The sequence below is a fragment of the Stegostoma tigrinum genome, chromosome 8, assembly GCF_030684315.1.
Source record: "Stegostoma tigrinum isolate sSteTig4 chromosome 8, sSteTig4.hap1, whole genome shotgun sequence".
Taxonomy (NCBI): Eukaryota; Metazoa; Chordata; class Chondrichthyes; order Orectolobiformes; family Stegostomatidae; genus Stegostoma; species Stegostoma tigrinum.
In genome coordinates this window covers 102,317,187-102,337,087 of record NC_081361.1, presented here as the reverse complement: position 1 = coordinate 102,337,087, position 19,901 = coordinate 102,317,187, and the positions used below count along the sequence as shown (strand labels likewise).

General features: G+C 46.9%; 1 protein-coding gene across 8 annotated transcripts in view; it reads left to right on the top strand.

The window, feature by feature from the left end:
- The first annotated feature begins 606 nt into the window (after positions 1 to 606).
- The window catches only part of LOC125456535 (netrin-G1-like), a 102,367-nt gene continuing 83,072 nt past the window's right edge, over positions 607 to 19,901 (top strand). For all 8 annotated transcript variants that reach the window (XM_059648200.1, XM_059648196.1, XM_059648197.1 and 5 more), the window contains exon 1: positions 607 to 977. The gene's annotated coding sequence lies outside the window, so the exon portion shown is untranslated. The remainder of the gene's footprint in view (positions 978 to 19,901) is intronic.

Genomic DNA, 19,901 nt, shown 5'->3' with positions numbered 1-19,901 from the left:
TCCAGCCCTTACACCCCCTCCCTATCTCTGTAAACTCCTCCAGTCTCTACACCCCCTCCCTCCCTCTGTCACCTCCTCTAGGCTCTCCATCCCTCTCTGTGTTTCTCACTGACTCATTTTGCTGTGATGCACTTCCCTGTGGCCCTTGTCTGATTTTGAAGTGTGTGGATGGTGCTATATAGATGCAGCATGTTGTTTGTTTTCATTGGAGCCCTGTCAGTTCAATGTAAATGTGAATAAAACCAATCAGTGCCGAGATGCCATCGAGTCCGTGCCCAATCCGCATGGAGCCCTTAATAAGCAGCAGTCAGAAAGCTGAAGGAGCAGAGTGTGACAGAACCTTACAGAGGCAACGTTCTCCCAGTTCTCTCTCTCTCTCTTACACACACACACACACACACACACACACACACACACACACACACACTCTCACTGAGCTGCACTCTCTGTCTCTCTCTCTCTCTCTCTCTCTCACTGAGCTGCACTCTCTGTCTCTCTCTCACTGAGCTGCACTCTCTGTCTGTCTCTCTCTCTCACACACACACACACACAGACACACACACACACACACACACACACACACACACACACACACACACACACACACACACACACACACACACACACACCTTGTATTATTTATTAATTCCCAAGGAAGGATTGAGCCAGGATCAAGAGGCTTTGATGAAGTGTGACAGCCCGAGGGAGTGAGAGCCAGCGACAGAGCTGAGACAGACCTGTGACAAAGTCATTCTGAAAACCTTCAAACACAAGCCCCTCTAGAATTTCAGGCTTCCAGAGCCTCTCAGGGGCAACTGTCCTGTAGCTTATCCATGTCACCTCTTTCCCTCCCTTTCTGTTCCTCATGGATCCTTTTCAGGGAAACCAGAAAAACCCACGATTTCCAACACAGTGACTGAGAAAGAGCAGCAGGAGATCAAACTGTCCCATAGAGAAAAGCCCAGGGAGTAATGATGGTAAGTCGAGCTGCTCATCCTCACTGCGTGAATCTCGGGCTGTTGCTCGCTTTTTCTTTCACTGTGTCTCTCTACAACCTGTCTCGTTTCTTCTCTCACCTTCTGTTTCTCAGTCTCTCTCTCTCTCTCACTCTCCCTTCAGCACAGTCTCTCTCCCTCTAGCTATTACTCTGCGTCCCTCATCTCACTGTCTCACATTGTGTTCATTGCTGTTTCTCTTCCTCTTTCAAATTCCATCTCTCTCTTTGTCTGCTTCTCTTTCTGTCCATCTGTGTATCACTCTCTCATTCTCACTCTCCATCTCTCAACAAAAACAGAGGTTGCTGGAAAAGCTCAGCGGGTCTGGCAGCATCTGTGAAGATGAAAATTCAAGTTGACATTTTGAGTCCGGTGACCCTTCCTCAGAACATCAGCATCAATGGATCTGAAATGTTAACTCAAATTTTTGTCTTCACAGATGCTGCAAGATCTCTTGAGCTTTTCCAGCAACTTTTGTATCTGATTTACACCATCAGCAGTTTGTTTGATTTTTATTTAGTATTTAACTCATTCTCCACCTGCCTCTCTCATACCGTTTTTCTCTCTCTTTCTTTCTCTTTCTGTCTCACTCTCCCTCTGTCTATCAGGTTCTGTCTCCATTTTACCCCTCTGCCTCTCTCTCCCTCACACACTCTCTCATTGTCTGATATGAATTTGGGAAATTTGATTTGGGACAGTCCCAGGAAGGCAGCACGGCCACATTTACAGCCAGTAAAACACTTGCATGGTGTTGTCGCAGTTTCAATGGAGAAACCCAGCTGCCGATTGCGCACAGGAGGATCCCACAGGCAACAATGAGACAATGTCGTTTCCAGAATGCATGTGTTCCCCTCACTATCCAGGTACAGACTGCCTTTGGCTATTTGGGATTTATGAGGTATATGTTCACTTACTCCTCAAGTGGATCCCAGCTCCATGTGGTCAGCAGCAAGCATCAGTGAGTTTAGAAATAAAATTTATCAATACACATACAACAATTTATATTTATCTCATTCTCTGATGTACGATCTCCAGTCTCCTTTGAGGCAGGCCTGCAGTGGGTTGGCTTGTTTCGATGCTTTGCAGTTGAAGTGAGGGTTTTGTGAAGTAAAGGGATTTCACAAGGTTGTGAGATTTCTCACAGTTGAATTTTTTGGAGGTTGGTCCTCAGCTGAACCTGAAGGTGTAGCAGTCTGTGGGCAGTATCTCTCCGCTCGAATCTCTCACTGTCACGTCAATGTGTTAGTTCCCTTGTCTGGTTGAATTAATGGCAGATATTTTGGTCAATTTCTGGTGGAACTGTTTGCAAACAGTTTCTGTTGGTTTTAAAAGGAGACAGAGAACATGGCAGTCCCTTGTGACTGGTTTGCCAATTCAAAGTGATTTTGCAAACAAAGAGGTTGTGTTTGTGGTGATTCCAATATTCTGTGCTGTGGTCCCACACCTCACAGGTTTCAGACGGTCAGTGTTATTGCTTCTGAATGACTCAGTCCATCTGATGGTCATTACACTTTCTGATTGGTCTCAGAGAAGGGCATTGACACACGTCAGTCTGGGATGTTCCTTTTGTTCCCTTTTGTGACAGGGAACTGGTTTGAATCCACCAACCCTCAAGGGGGCCCTCAATAGTCTATCTTTAACAGCATTTTGTGTCCAGTTTTAAAGTATTGACAAAAATCACATCATAAACTGGGACCTGGAACAGCACTGACATTATGGGCTGAATGGTCCCTTTCTTGAGGGAATTGAGGAAGCTGATTTCCGGCAGTGCTTTGTGTTAAAATGTATTTATGAACCCCACACCACCAATCTCTCTCTCACACTGTAAATTCTCAACAGAACGAATCACTGAGAAAGATGGCTTACTGTTTATGATTGGCTGATCTGATGGCCTCTTCTCCCTTTCCTGCCCCTTCCCACCCCTTCCCCCTGTACACTCCCAATAACCGTTGACCCCTCATTGATCAAAACGCTGTCTAACTTGGAATTTCTTGAATGATCCAGCCCGTGTGTTCTCTGGGGAAGAGAATTCCACAGAATTCCTCTTGCCAGATGTTGTTGTGATGAGCTGTGTCAGTGAGGTCCCTGCACAAATGTTCCAAATGTGTTTACTGAGTGGGATAATGATGTCTCCCTCAATGCCCAGCCTCACCTGATGCCTGGAAATGTGACGCCATCCTGCAGTCTCAAATGCAGTGGGATCTCCCTCAGAGGCAGCTGGATGGACAGCTTCGAATTCTGTCTCCTATCGATCAGGGAGAGAGCCAGCTGTGCCCAATGGCATGTTGAAGCTGCAAAACCTCATCTCCATGAAAGAGCTTTCACACGATCTCTCTGAAAGAGGAGCTCCCAGCTCACACCAGGCCACTGGCTGAGACCTGACGAGGGAACACTCTGCTTCTGACTGATGTCTCTTCCAGGCTCCCACACTCAGCACATGGGAGACAGTGGGGATCCTCACTGACTTTCCAGCTCTCAGCTCATCATCTTCCCCAGCTCCTGATCATCTGTTTGTTGATTCTCAGGCAGAGAGAGAGAGTACATCGATCTGGAGGAGGAAGTGTCAGCTCCAAACCTGCTGACAAATGGCTGCATATCAAAGGGTTCAAAGCACTTTCCACAAAAGTGGGGCCTATCAGGAATGTGCCAGCACCTGGTCTTTCAGAAGAGCTGGCTGCTCGTTTCCTGCCCTTTCCTCTTCATCATTTTCAAAGACTTGGGCTTTGGCACAGAAAGATCCCATAGCAATGTTTTGGGGAAGTATTTGATTCTATCATCGATTGAGGGAGGAGCTTTAGCCACGGCTCCAAGTCAAATCCCTGCCTCAGGACAAACACTCCCATTGGGCAATGGACGGCCACCTGGTCAGAACATCACCTGGCTGTCTGCTCCAGAGGAGAGGACATCCCATAATACTCAGAGTCAGGCGTGTGGTTTGGGCTCACAAGCTCCTGTCCTATTGGGAAGAGTATTCATGTGACCCAGTGAAACCCAACCTGTCCATTCCGTGAGAGTCTCTCACTGCCAGCCCTTGATCCCATCCAGAGAGCGGGACAAAGGGTCTCAGTTCCCAATGCCCTGCTCTCTCATCAATCCGGAACTCCAAAGGCCCAGTCAGACAGGAAGCAGGAACATCACCATCGCAATCTGGTTCCAGAAACATTGCGACTCTATCCCTGATGAACTCTGTGAGCATCTGAATTACTTGGGGCTGGTCAAACAGAGCACGAAGGGCCACTCCTGGTGAAGTGAGAACAGACAAGATCATTGTCCTGCCAGGAACAGCTCAGGAGACAATGCCGATGGATTTTGTACCTGAGTGGGATCAGGCTCTGTATTAACAGGAGCAATTCCCTCAGCACTGACCCTCCGACAGTGCGGCGCTCCCTCAGTACTGACCCTCTGACAGTGCGGCACTCCCTCAGCACTGACCCTCTGACAGTGCGGCACTCCCTCAGCACTGACCCTCTGACAGTGCGGCACTCCCTCAGTACTGACCCTCTGACAGTGCGGCACTCCCTCAGCGCTCACCCTCCGACAGTGCGGCGCTCCCACAGCACTGACCCTCTGACAGTGTGGCTCTGCCTCAGTACTGTATTAGCACTATTGTCCTGGATGTGAAGGTCCGGTCTCTGGATGGGATTTGAACCCACAACCTGGTGGCTCTTGGGTAAGCTCCCTCCCCACTGTGCCACGGCTGATGACAATTCAGTGTTTGATTGGATGATTCTGTTCAATGACACTTTGGAAATGAAGCAATCTCTGGCCCTGTCACAAAAGTAGGTTTGCTGTTGAAAGGAGGTTTGCTGTCCCTGAAAGCAGCGGCAACTTGTTGGAAGAGCCCACTGACTGGGGGAGAGTTGAGACAGAGCAAGAGATTCATCGAGCCCTTCATTCACTCTCACTTGGTTTCGGCGAATGTGGACAAGACAGTGATGGAGAACGTGGCTTTCTCCGCATTGGAAACAAATTGGGTTTTGGTAACATTGGCTCGACAGGCAGATGGAATGATTGAAACTTTAATTTGGGTTAATTAGGGTGAGAGAGCTCTGTGTCACAGGATGTACTTTATCTTGTGGTTCAATACGAGGGAAATGAGCCGGGACTCGAAGGGAAGTAGAAATCGATGAGGAGTATTGAGTGATTGTGGGCTGATGTGGGTCATTGCAGGCTGTGGCAGTGATCTATATCTGGGAGAAATTCCTCGGTCATTGGCACAAAGTGTCATCAGTTTAGCTGGACAATTGCTCTCTCCTTCTGTGTGTCCGTCTGTCTCTTTGAGTGTGTGTCTCTAAAAGTGTCAGAAATCACATTAGACCAGCTTATGGTCCAACAGGTTTCTTTGAAAACACAAGCTTTTAGAGTCTTCCTCCTCCTTCAGGTGTAATTGAGAGAGGTAACATCAGAGACAGGATTTATAAGTAAAAGATCAAACGGTCACACCACTCTCAATGTACTAAACACACCTAAGAAGCTGTTAAATCTTGGATATTTTACTTGTAAATCCTGTCTGATGCTCCCTCTCTCTCATTCACACCTGAAGAAGGAACAGTAAGATTCTGAAAGCTTGTGATTTCTAATAAACCTGTTGCACTATAACCTGGTGTTGTGTGACTTCTGACCGTGTCCACTCGTGTCCAACACCGGCACCTGCACATCATCCATAAAAGGGAAGCAGGGATGTGAGCCCCTTTTGAAACGACAATTTAGGCCCCAGTTGGAATATTCTGATCAATTCACAGAAACGGAAGTGATCTGCATTGATGAGTTAGGATAGAAAGTGTTTGCAGGGGGGGGGAGGGTCAGTGATGAGAGGGAATCGGGGAAGGTACCAGAGGGCAAGTCATTCTCCTACTCATCTGTCTTTGGGTCGTCTCCAGGTGAGGAGGGTGAGTTCAGGGGAGGGGAGTAGAGAGACCGACCCAGGCTGTGTGTTGCACTGACAGTGATCGAGCAGCTGTTGGAACGACCCATGTGGGGGTGATCCTTATTGCTGCTGCTGGCTCTCTCTCTCTCTCTCTCTCTCTCTCATTGATCCTTGCAACAACACACACACAACATTGCAGCTTCAGAAATCAGGCTGAATGTCACTGGCCTGGGCTTGAGCAGGGAATGAAAGAGTCTGCAGAGAGGGTGAGATGTAGAAAGGCTGGGAGGAAGATGGTGTGAAGCAGAAAGCCCAGCATGGAGCAGGTGGGCCGAATGGCCAGTCTCTGCACTGGAACTTGTTTGTGAAGAGCCAGTGTTGGAAACTGCCTGATTTCCATTTGCTGATTCAGGAGTGGGGACAGCCAATGAATACATCACCTTCATTAACAATTAACCAGAATCACCTGGGAATCATGATCAGGATGAAATCATTACAGGAATTCGATAATGGGAGAATTGTAGTTTATGGATTGCAGCCTGATCAATAAAATGCTTAGAAAACAGATTCTGCTCCTTCAGACTTTATTGCATAAATTAGTCAACTGCAACCTCAGGGAATCTGAATGAATCTTGGTCCATGAATTTAATGCAGCTATTGGCGTTCAGCTTCAGAACTTTATCCAACAAGGTTTAAGTATTATTTGATTTCATTTCTGTCATTCTTTAAACCTCAGTAATAAATATTGTGGCACTTTTCCTGATGTCATTCTCCAGTCTCCATCAACCCAAAATGCCCCGATTCACGCTGGCAACTGGGCAGGAGCAGGTTTTCTGGTAAGGGGCCAGTCAGAGAACAGAGTTCGTGGGAATTTGTTCCATTGCCTGTGAGCATCACTGGCCGACCCTAATTACCCCTGAGGGGTGGGGGTGAGATCCCGCCTTGAACCACGTGATGTACATTGCCCCACAATGCCCTTAGGGAGGAAATTCCAGAATTTTGACACAGTGACAGTGAAGGAACAGCGATATATTTTCAAGTCAGGATGGTGAGTGGCTTGTAGGGGAACTTACAGGGGGTGTTGTTCCCATCTATCTGCTGCCCTTGTCCTTTTTAGATGGACATCATCTCTTTGGACGGTGTTGTCTTAGGATCACTGGTGAATTTCTGCAGTGCATCTGTAGGTAATACCCATCACTGCTTCTGAGTGTTGATCGTGGAGGAAGTAGATGCTTGTGGATGTGATGCCAATCAAGCGGGGACTGCTTTGTCCTGGATGGTGTCGGGCTTCTTGATTGTCGTTGGGGCAAGTGGGGAGTATTCCATCACATTCCTGACTTGTACCTTGTAGATGGTGGATAGGCTTTGGGGAGTCAGGAGGTGAGTTACTCGCCACAGTGTTCCCAGCTTCTGACCTGTTCTTGTGGCCACTGTGTTTATGTGGTGAGTCCAGTTGAGTTTCTGGTCAATAGTAACCCCAGGATGTTGATAGTGGGGGGTATCTGTGATGGTAACACCATTGAATGTCAAGGGTGAATCTGTTCATTGAATCTGTTCTGAGGCCTCTACTCTTTGTGATCTTTATAAATGACTTGGATGACAAAATGGAAGGCGGGGTTTGTAAGTTTACTGGTGACACAAAGGTTGGTGGAGTTGTGGACAGCGTGGAGGGCTGTTGCAGGTTGCAAGGGGACATTGACAGGATGCAGAACTGGGCAAAGAAGTGGCAGATGGAATTCAACCCAGAAAAGTGTGAAGGGATTCATTTTGGAAGGTCAAATTTGAATGCAGAATGTGGTGTTAATGGCAGGATTCTCAGCAGTGCGGAGGAACAGAGGGATCTTGGAGTCCATGTTCATAGATCCCTCAAAGTTGCGACCCAAGTTGATAGAGTAGCAAAGAAGGCATATGGTGTGTTGGCTTTCATTGGCAGGGGTTTGAGTTTAAGAGCCGTGAGGTTATGCTGCAGCTCTATATAACCCTGGTCAGACTATACTTGGAATATTGTGTTCAGTTCTGGTCACCTCACTATTGGAAAGATGTGGAAGGTTTAGAGATGGTGCAGAGGAGATTTACCAGGATGCTGCCTGGAATGGAGGTCAGGTCTAATGAGGAAAGGTTGAGGGAGCCAGGTATTTTCTCATTGGAGCGAAGAAGATGAGAGGTGACTTGATAGAGGTGTGCAAGATGGTGAGAGGTATAGATAGAATGGATAGTCAGTGGCTTTTTTCCAAGGGTGAAAATGACTATTATGAAGGGGCATAATTTTAAGGTGATTGGAGGAAAGTATGGGGAGATGCCAGAGGTAGGTTTTTTACACACAGAGAGTGGGGGTGCATGTGGAATGTGCTGCCGACAGTTGTAGTGGAATCAGATACTTCAGAGACTTTTAAGCGACTCTTGGATAGGGACAGGGAGGATGATAAAATGTTGGGTAAGCAGGGTAAATTGATCTTAGTTGGATAGTCGGTTGGCACCACATTGTGGGCCGAAGGGCCTGTACTGTTCTGTGTTCTATGTTCTATGATCATAGCCTGGCATTTGTGTGGTGCAAATGTTAATTGCCACTTGTCAGCCCAAACCTGGATATTGTACATTTGAGCACGGTCTGCTTCAGAATTGAGGAGTCCCGAATGGTGCTGAACATTGTGCAATCATCGGTGAACATCTCCAATTCCGACCTTCTGATGGAGGGAAGGTCATTGATGAAAGAGCTGAAGATGGTTGGGCTGAGGACACTACCCTGAGGAACTCCTGCAGAGATGTCCTGGAGCTGAGATGATTGGCCTCCAACAACCACGAGCATCTTCCAATGCGTCAGGTATGACTCCAACCAGCAGACAGTTTTCCCCCGATACTGATCCAGTTTTGCCAGGGCTCCATGATGCCACACTCAATCAAATGCAGCCTTGATATCAAGGGCTGTCACTCTCACCTCACCCTCTGGAATTCAGCTCTTCTGTCCATGTTTGAACCAAGGCTGTAATGAGCTCAGGAGCTGAGTGTCCCTGGCAGAACCCAAACTGGGCGTCACTGAGCAGGTTATTGCTGAGCAGGTGCTGCTTGGTAGCGCTGTTACTGACACCTTCCATCACTTTACTGATGGTCGAGAGGAGACTGATGGGGCTGTAATTGGCCGGGTCAGATTTGTCCTGTTTTTTATGTACAGGACATACCTGGGCAATTTGCCACATTGTCGGGTGAATGCCAGTGTTGTAACTGTTCTGGAACAGCTTGGGTCAAAGGGCAGCAAGCTCTGGAGATTAAGTCTTCAGTACTATTGTCTGAATGTTGTCAGGGCCCGTAGACTTTGCAATATCCAGTGTATCCAACAACTTCTTGATATCACATGTCGTGAATTGAATTGGTGAACATTGGTATGTATAACAAAACAAAAGCTGCTGGAAAAGCTCAGCAGGTCTGGCAGCATCTGTGGAGGAGAAAACAGAGTTAATGTTTTGGGGCTGGTGACCCTCTGTCAGACCCTTCCTCAGTTCTGAGGAAGGGTCACTGGACCTGAAACATTAACTCTGTTTTCTCCTCCACAGATGCTGCCAGACCTGCTGAGCTTTTCCAGCAGCTTTTTTTTTATTCCTGATTTACAGCATTTGCACATTTTTTGGTTTTTACTGGTATCTATAATGCTGGGCTAACTGGAGGCGGCTGGATCATCCACTCAGCACTTCTGGCTGAAGGTTACTGTGAATGCTTCGGCCTTATCTTTTGCACTGATGCGCTGGGCTCTTCCGTCATTGAGGATGGGGATATTTGTGAAGCCTCGTCTTCCAGTGAGATGTTTAATTGTCCACCACCATTCACAACTGGATGTGGCAGGACTGCAGAGTTTAGATCTGATCCGTTGGTTGTGGGATCATTTATCTCTGTCTGTCACTTGCTGCTTTCGCTGTTTGATGAGCAAGTAGTCCTGTTTGGTGGCTTCACCAGGTTGGTACCTCATCTTCAGGAATGCCTGGTGCTGCTCCTGGCATGCCCTCCTGCACTCTCCATTGAACCAGGGTTGATCCCCTGGCTTGATGGTAATGGTTGAGTGGGGGCTATGCTGGGCCATGAGGTTACACAATGATACCTGAGTACAATTCTGCTGCTGTCGATGGCCCACAGCGCCTTGTGGATGCCCAGCCTTGAATTGCTAGATCTGTGCGAAGTCTGTCCCATTGAGCACTTTGATAGTGCCACACAACACGGTGGAGGTTGTTCTCAATGTGAAGGCAGGACTTTGTCTCCACAAGGACAATGCAATGGTCACTCTTACCGATACGGTCATGGACAGATACATCAGCAGCTGGCAGATTGGTAAGGATGAGGCCAAGTTTATTTTTCCCTCTTGTTGGTTCCCTCACCACCTGCCGCAGACCCAGTCTCGCAGCTCTGTCCTTTAGGACCCGACCAGCTCGATCAGTAGTAATGCTGCCGAGCCACTCTTGGTGGTGGGCATTGAAACCCCCCCTCCCAGAGTACATTTTCTGTCCTTGCCATCCTCAGTGATTCCTCTAAGTGTTGTTCAGCGTGGAGGAGTACTGGCTCATCAGCTGAGGGAGGACAGTGAGTGGTAATCAGCAGGAGGTTTCCTTGCCAATGTTTAACCTGAAGCCATGAGACTCCATGGGAATCCAGAGGCAATGTTGAGGACTCCCACACCAATACTCTCCCCACTGTATCCCACTGTATCGCCCCCTCTGCTGGGACTGCCCGGACGGTGGGACAGGACACCCAGGGATGGTGCTGGTGGTGTCTGTAGGGTATGATTCTGTGAGTATGAATGTGCCAGGCTAGCCTGTGAGACAGCTCCCCCATGGTGGCACTAACCCCCAGGTGTTAGTGAGGAGGAGAGTGCAGGGTCGACAGGGCTGTTCCTGCCGTTGACTTTTCCGGTCCCTGGTCAATGCCGGGTGATCCATCCTGTTTCATTTCTTTGAGACTTTGTTGTGATGGGTACATCTGAGCGGCTTGCAGGGCCATTTCAGAGGGCAGTTGGGAGTCAACCACATTGCTGTGGGTCTGGAGTCACATGTAGGCCAGGCCAGGTAAGGGTGACAGATTTTCTTCCCTAAAGGACATTAGTGAACCAGATGGGTTTTTTACAATAATAGCTAGACTCTTAATTCCAGATTTATTTTCTGGAATCCAAGCTCCAGCATTTGCTAGGGAGGGACTCAAACCCAGGTCCGTTATAAATTAGCTCAGTTTCTGGATTAATAGTCTCGCGATAAAACTACAAGGCCATCACTTCACTGCTGCACTGCCGGAGGGTTGGCGCTGAGGGAGCGCCACACTGCCGGAGGGTCAGTACTGAGGGAGTGTCACACTGTCGGAGGGTCAGTACTGAGGGAGTGCTGCACTGTTGGAGGGTCAGTAGTGAGGGAGTGCTGCACTGTCAGAGGGTCAGTACTGAGGGAGTGCCGCACTGTTGGAGGGTCAGTGCTGAGGGAGTGTCACACTGTCAGAGGGTCAGTAGTGAGGGAGCGCCGCGCTGCCGGAGGGTCGGCGCCGAGGGAGCGCCACACTATCAGAGGTACAAGCTCTCATTTGAATCCTGAAATAGAGACTTCATTTTACTCCCAGTTTGAAGCTAATCATCCCTTTATGCAACTTTGTGAAGTACAGATCAGTGTTCTCCTAATGTCTCGGCAAAAATTCTTCCCTCACCAACTTCATTCTCTGTTCATTACCACACAGCTGTTTGTGGGATCTTTCTGTGCATAGTGACTGGCAAGTTTTCTACATTACGCCTTTACAGCTCACTGGGACATGATTGGCTGTAGTGGACTGTGGCTCCTCCTGGGAATGTGATTGGTGCTTTGGAAATAAATATCATTCTTGTTTGAATGTAATGAATTGCTCGGAACAGCGAGGTGAATTTTTCATTAACAGACTCATTTAAACAGCATTGAGCTTGATACCTTGCGGCTCAGTCAATACGCATTGAGTCCAAGTGACAAACTGCCCTAAAACCATTCTGTGTGAAAGCCAGCAAGCAATGAAATTCAGAACAGTCAGAAACCAAATCAAGTCTTTACTTCAGGGCAAAGGCTGGAAATTAGACATCTCGCTGGAGAAAATCCCAGCAGTTTCAACAAAGGTGTTGCCTCTAAGGATACATGGGAATGGATAACCTGAGAGTTGGCAGATTTTGAGCTCTTTCTATTCCTCTGGGGACTTGATGAATCATTTGCAGGACACACTCCAGTCAGGAAGAAGGGGATGTATTGCATTGGATACGAATTCAGCTGAAACAGGATGTCCTCGACAAAAGACTGTAAAATCTGAATTTGCATTGAAACTGGACTGGAGCCAGACTGTTCACTCCCAGTGCCTGGAGAGCCCTTAATTCACAGCTCAAACATCATCATCTCTCACTGCAACAACAACCTGAATTACTGTATCACCTTTCATAGCTTCGATCCAACCCTGTTCCCCGACACTGGCTGAACCTGATCTCAGATACTGTCTCCCTTTGGCAGACCCTTACCCTTCTTCTGCCATTGGCTGAGGAAGTAAGTATAGCACAAAAGGATTTGAAGAATTATAGAGAGGAAGCTGTTCATAAAGAAACTACAGAAATGTGGCTTTTTTGATCACTGCCTAATGAAATAACCTGCATCCTACACAGATGATCCCTGGAATGGTAGGTTTAACGTACGATGAACAGCTAAGGGTCCTGGGATTGTACTCATTAGAGTTTAGAAGGTTGAGGGGAGATCTAATAGAAACTTACAAGATAATGTATGGCTTAGAAGGGGTGGACGCTGGGAAGTTGTTTCCATTAGGTGGGGAGACTAGGACCCGTGGGCACAGCCTTACAATTAGAGGGGGTAAATTTATAACGGAAATGAGGGGACATTTCTTCAGCCAGAGAGTGGTGGGCTTGTAGAATTCATTGCCACGGAACGCAGTGGAGGCCGGGACGTTAAGTGTCTTCAAGGCAGAGATCGACAAATTCTTGATCTCACAAGGAATTAAGGGCTACAGGGAGAGTGCAGGGAAATGGAGTTGAAATGCCCATCAGCTATGATTAAATGGTGGAGTGGACTTAGAACATAGAACATAGAACATTACAGCACAGTACAGGCCCTTCAGCCCTCGATGTTGTGCCGAACTGTCATACCGATCTCAAGCCCACCTAACCCACACTATTCCATGTACGCCCATATGCTTATCCATGCTTATCTTGATGGACCGAATGGCCTTACTTCCACTCCTATGTCTTATGGTCTTATTTCTGTGGCATCTTGAAGAATTTCCCCAGGTTCCAAAGTGTTACACAGTCAATTCAGTATTTCTGAGACAACCACAGAATATTCTGGAGAAACACGGCAGGCCTGAAAGCCTCTGGGGAAAGAGAAATATCGAAAGTTTCAGGTCTGGCTCTAAAGAAGGGTCACTGGACTTGAAATATTGATTCTGTTTCTCTATCTCGATACTGCCAGACCTGTTGAGTTACTGAGCATTGCCTCTGCTTGTTTCTGCCGTCCTTAGGATTTTTCTGAGAGCAGTTGTTTCCAGCTGTGTTTCTGCTGTAATAATGCAGCCCTCGAGCAGGACTGACTCTCATATTAACCTTTTTCTTTTTACACTTCTCTGAAATCATCTGTTTATACATCTAACTTTTTTACTATCCTCAGCTCTCTGCTGGGCAATTATGCTTGATTCCCAAAGTGGCTCCCCACTTTGTTTTTAAATTCAACACACATGGCCTCAGTTGAGGAGATTTCTGTAATGTCATATGTAGGAATGTAATAATGATTGATATTGTGACACGACTTCGATATTTACCACTCACCATCCACCACCTTTCTCACCTAAAGATTCCACCCCCTGTAATACTGAACTGCTGGTCCGATCCTTCTTTCAGCCATGTCTCTGTGATAACAATATCACATCACCACATGTTAGTCAACAGCATCACCCCCACTGCCTCCCTCACAGGTTCCCGCATTAAAACAAACACCCACCCAGCAATGCCCTTGTGCATTAACCTGATGAGATTCACTCTTTCCCCCTGGCAGATGATGGCATTCACTCTTTCCCCCTGGCAGATGATGGGATTCACTCTTTCCTCCAGGCAGATGATGGGATTCACTCTTTCCTCCAGGCAGATGATGGGATTCACTCTTTCCCCCTGGCAGATGATGGGATTCACTCTGCCCTCCAGGCAGATGATGGAATTCACTCTTTCCCCCTGGCAGATGATGAGATTCACTCTGCCCTCCAGGAAGACCTCCAGATACCTTCCCGTACTTCCTGTCTGTATCTGAATCCCCTGCCAATAACATCGATGCTGTTTGACCGGGAGAAAAGGTGTTGGAGCTTCCCCAGGATGGGAGGGCAGCCCAGAGATTTCAGGTGGGCATTTATTCAAATGTGAAAGGTGTAGTAAACTCAAAAGCTGTCTCAGGGCGGGGTGGAAGGAGAAGAGTTGAGGAGGGAGGAGAGGGGGAATGGAGGATGGGGGTAGGAACAGAGGAGGTGCGAGGACAGGTTAGGAGGAGAGAGCAGGGGCAGGGGAGGGGACTGTTGAGGGAAGTAGGTAAGGATGAAAGGAAAGGGAAAAGACAGGGGAGATGGGAGGGAGCCTGGGGATAGGACGCTGGCGAGCATGTGGACTGTGTGCTGATTGAATCAGGAGTGTGTGAGGACTGGAAGGAAATTTTGTTGAGGTGTGTGTTGTTGGGAGGGAAGTGTGAAGGCGTCAGGAATGGTGGGTCATTCAGCAGGGAGCTGCTATCAGGGGCGTTACAAAGCTGATGGTCTTCAGATACATGAATGGGCAGGGAGCAGAGGGATACAGATCCTTGGAAAATAGGCAACAAGTTTAGACAGAGGATCTGGATGGCGCAGGCTTGGAGGGCCGAAGGGCCTGATCCTGTGCTGTAATTTTCTTTGTTCTTTGTTCATGTTCTTTTGTCTTTTATTGATATTTTTCTGTTGCTATTGCATGGTACACACATTCCTGGGAGGCTGACCCCCTCAATGTGATGAGATTTACATTCTGGGAATGTGGAGCTTGTTATTCGCTCACTGTCCTTTGGCCCAGGTTGTGAATAACACAGCAATGAGATCCCATCCAAACTCCTGGGGAAGATGAGCAATGTGCTATGGGAATGCAAGGAGAATGAAGAGAAGGACAAAAATTTGGATCAGTGAGAGGGGGATTTGGAAATATTCCTTCAGTCCATGGCATGGTCTTCCTGAGAAATGTCCTCACTGCAACAGATGAAACGATCAGAGTGAGGATGAGAAAAGGGGAAATGTTTGGAGATTCAGGTGGAAACATTTCCAGTGCATTCAAAATTGAGATGTGATGTAGGGCAGAGGGATAAATAATAACCCCCTGAGCGCTGACCCTCTGACAGTGCAGCGTTTCCTCAGTACTGACCCTCTGACAGTGTGACACTCCCTCAGTACTGACCCTCTGACAGTGCAGCACTCCCTCAGTACTGACCCTCTGACAGTGCAGCGTTTCCTCAGTACTGACCGTCTGACAGTGTGGCGTTCCCTCAGCACTGACCCTCTGACAGTGTGGCGTTCCCTCAGCACTGACCCTCTGACAGTGCAGCTCTCCCTCAGCACTGACCCTCTGACAGTGTGGCTCTCCCTCAGTACTGACCCTCCGACCGTGCAGCACTCCCTCAGTACTGACCCTCTGACAGTGTGGCTCTCCCTCAGTACTGACCCTCCGACCGTGCAGCACTCCCTCAGTACTGACCCTCTGACAGTGCGGCACTCCCTCAGCACTGACCCTCTGACAGTGCAGCTCTCCCTCAGCACTGACCCTCTGACAGTGTGGCTCTCCCTCAGTACTGACCCTCCGACCGTGCAGCACTCCCTCAGTACTGACCCTCTGACAGTGCGGCACTCCCTCAGTACTGACCCTCTGTCAGTGCGGCACTCCCTCAGTACTGACCCTCTGACAGTGCGGCACTCCCTCAGGACTGACCCTCCGACCGTGCAGCACTCCCTCAGTACTGACGCTCTGGGTGTAATCTGTAATGATCATCTTGAGTCTGTGAGGTGACCATTCTAATTGTGTTTTTCCCAGTTGAACAATGAAGTGGACATGGTTTGGAACGCTGCACTCAGGGTCAGTCTCCACAGGAGAGTTTCCCCGAGATTCCTGATCCAGGTGTGTTTTGTAAACCCACATTGGTTTAGATGAAGTGATTGAATGTGCGGAGTGAGGTTGTGATCACTCACTGAATCATATTGAGTTTTTACAGGGAGTTTGTGCGGAGAGTTTCCTGTCCAGCTAACAGTGTTTCTACAAACCATCTGCGAGGTTCCTGAACTTTATCGACAGACTCTCAGTCAGTGAGAAGCTCAATCTTCTCTTCCATTGAACAGCTTTCTCAGTGATGTGTTTACAGAGTGTGGTCTGACATATTTGTGTTGTGACCACAAAGTGGATGTATTTGATCTCCTAAACCACTGTCCTGCCTCATTTAAAGAGAGATCAGCTCACAACCAGCTGCAGGATTAGATTCAACACATCACCTCACAATGGGGTTTGCCTTTTGCCCTTCACTGTTTATCTCTGTTACTGGATTCTCTTTGTCAAAACGTGGTTGAAGGATAAACACTCAGACGGGAGGATGGGATTGTGATTCTCTACAATGTCAGATTAATGACTATGTGTAATGTCGAGGAAGATTAGGGAACATGTGACAGGACTCAGTTTTCAGTCAAGGCTCACACAGTCATTCCCAGCTGTAAAGGAGTCAGTTTACATGGATTCAGACAAAATTATGACATTCTTCCTGCGGATGAAACAGCTCGAGTTGTCAACGCCTCATCCACCACCTTCGACATTCCGTCCCTCCAGCACCGACACACAACAGCAGCAATGTGCCCATTTTACAAGTTGCACCACAGCAACTCACCAAGGATTGCTTCAGCATCCACCTCCCATCCTTACAGATCCCTCACTCCCAATGAGAGAAACACGGTGAGTAGATCCTTCCCTCCCAGTGAGAGACAGACAGTGAGCTGTTCCCTACTGTTCGCTCCCTCTGTACTAACTAACCCTTTACCCAGCGTAATACATCACCCATGGCCCCATGAGTCCTTACTTTCTATTTTAATCCTTTTTGTCGTCTTATCAAATTCCTTTTGGAAATCCCAATATCCCTTTACTTACTGTGTCACCTTCATCCATCTGATGAGTTACATTGTTGAAAATCTCTGACAACTTTATTGCAGGTGATTTCTGTTTTGCCAAAATCTGTTGGCTTAAAATCATAGAATTCCTGCAGCATGGAAGCAGCCCATTGACTCAGTACCAGCCCTCAGAAGAGCATTCCACTCTGTCCCTTCAAGATTGCATTCCCATTGCGAATCTACAGATCCCTGGAAACTATGGGCAATTTAGCATGCCCAATCCATATAATCTCCACATTTTTGGGCTGTTGGAGAATATCAGAGCACTCATAGCATGCCTGCACAGTCTTCGGAAGAATGTATAAACTCCACACAGTCACCAGAATCTGGGATTGAACCTGGGTCCGAGACACTGTGAGGCAGCGATGCTAACCACTGAGCCACTGTGCCATCCAGGCCAGACTGTGATTTTCCATCTACTCCACGATAGGTTCTAGCATTTCCTGATATCAGGCTAACTGTCTTGTCATTCCTGTTTTCTCTCACTCTCCATCATTTCTTGAATGTTGATGTCACATTTGTTTGTTTCCAATCTGCAGGGAACATTCTAGAATCCAGGGAGCATCAGACATTCATAGCCTGAGTACTCATATTCACTGCAGCTGGCTCTTTCAAACTAGAGTGTCTCACCCTTCAGCTCCTGCAGATTTCCCCAGTTTCAGTGCCACCTACTTCCTCTGAAGGGTCTTTGTCTCTGTTGATATCAATGACCTGAATTCCCCCATTTTTATCAGGTCCGGATTCTACTCTATTTCTGAGTAATTCCTGTCTTCTGCCTTGTTGTAAAATATTTCTCTTGTGGGCAGAAATCAGAGTTAACAGTTGTTCTGAGAAGGATCACTGAGCCCGAAACATTACCTCTGATTTCACTCTGCGGAGGCTGCCAGCAATTTCTGTTTCTGCTTCAGATTTCCAGCATCCGCAGTTCTTTTGGTTTTTTGAAAACTAATTTTGTCAGTACTGTTCCCCATTCCCCATGATAATTTTTGCCTTCTCTGTCTCTAAGGGACTCCTTGTTTACTCTGCTCATTTTTGTAAACTTGATTGAGCTCTTCCAATCTGTTTTTATCATCCTGGCTCGTTTAATCTCCCAATTCTGTATTGTCTCCTTTTATTAGCGTTAGATGGCCCTTTGCAGATTTCTGAATCCCAATCCTCAGGCTGATTTCTGTTCCTTGCAACATTTACAAACCTTTTCTTTTAATCTAACTGTATCCACCATTTCCGAAGTGAGTTGCAGATGGGGTTTTCTTGCTATTTTGACTTTTACTGAAACATATTTTTGTTGATGATTTTAAATTTTTTCTTTCAACATCTTTCATTATTTATTTACTACTTTACATTTCTGCCTATTTTAACCAACCAATGTTTGCCAGCTCTCTCCTGATTCCTGTTTACTTTTAAAATTCTTAGTTGGAGAGTGGTTTTTCAGTTTCAGTTTAAAGTAGAATGTAATTATTTATGAACTCTATTCCCTTGAGCATCTTTTACAAAGAGGCTACTGATTAAACATACCTCAATTCTTGTACAAAAATAAAACCAGAAGTTGCTGGAAAAGCTCAGCAGGCCTGGCAACATCCGTTGGGAGAAATCAGAGTCAATATTTTGGCTCCAGTGACCCTTCCCCAGAACTGATGCAACTGAAAATAAATTGGCTGAACATAATATTATGCCTGAAATTTGTTGGAAATACAGTTACGAGATTAGCTTCCAGAGAAACCTTTTGTAGTGATTGGAACCAGATGGATCTAACTGACCTGGAGATCCTTGATTGGGATTACTACTCTGGGCCAATCAGGGAGCCTTGGCTGACCAATATAAACAGGAAACTCAGTGTCTCCTCACTTCAGGGACTGATTGTGAACTGGCTATTTAGAGCCTATGTACTGTGTACATGATGTGGTGATTGGATGCCAGCCTCTGTACAGTTATTTCACATTCACTAATCTGATTGGCCTTCTCTACCTTATGATTAAATCCCTCATGAGTTTTAAATCACCTTTATTATAAGCACCAATTTATTTTTTAATGTTCAGCCCATCAGAGTAACTATTGTTGCAGGCCCTATACACCATTTCAGACCTGCGTTTTGAGCTTTGCTGTTTCTAATCTCCATCCAAACTGATCCAACTTCCAGAGTTTTTGAGTCTTAATCCTTTCTCCCCATAGTTCCAATGTTCCAAAACAATGCAACAGTTAATAAAACAGTTATTTCTGCTCTGCGAAATTGAGGAAATTAGCTCCAATGCTGAAAAAAAACACAAAAGAAGCACCTCTAACAGCCATAATTTTCTCTCATTCTCCATCTTGGATTACCCAGAATCTTGTATGGTCAGTAAGTTTACAGATGACACCAGAATTGGTGGTGAGGTGGATAGTAAAGGTTACCTCAAAGTACATTGGGGCCTTGGCCCAGCTGATCAATGGGCCAAGGAGTGGCAGCTAAATGTGACGTGCTACATTCTGGTACAGCAAATCAGGACAGGACTTATACGTTGAATGGTAAGATCCTGGAGACTGTTGCCAAACAAAGAAACTTTGGGATGCAGGTTCATAGTTCCTTGAACAGGGAGTTGCTGGTAGACAGCGTGGTGAAGAAAGTGTTTGGTAGGATTAACTTTATTGGTCAGATCATTGAGTATTGGAGTTGAGAAGCCATGTGGCCACTGTACAGGACACAGCCTCACCAATGTTTGGAATACTGCACTCAATTCTGGTCTCCCTGTTATACGAAGGATGTTGTGAAACTTGAAAGGGTTCACTAAAGATGGACAAGGATGTTTCCAGGGTTAGAGAGTGTGGGATGTTTGGAGAGGCTGAACAGCCTGGGGTTATTTTCCCCAAGGCATCGAAGGCTGATAGAG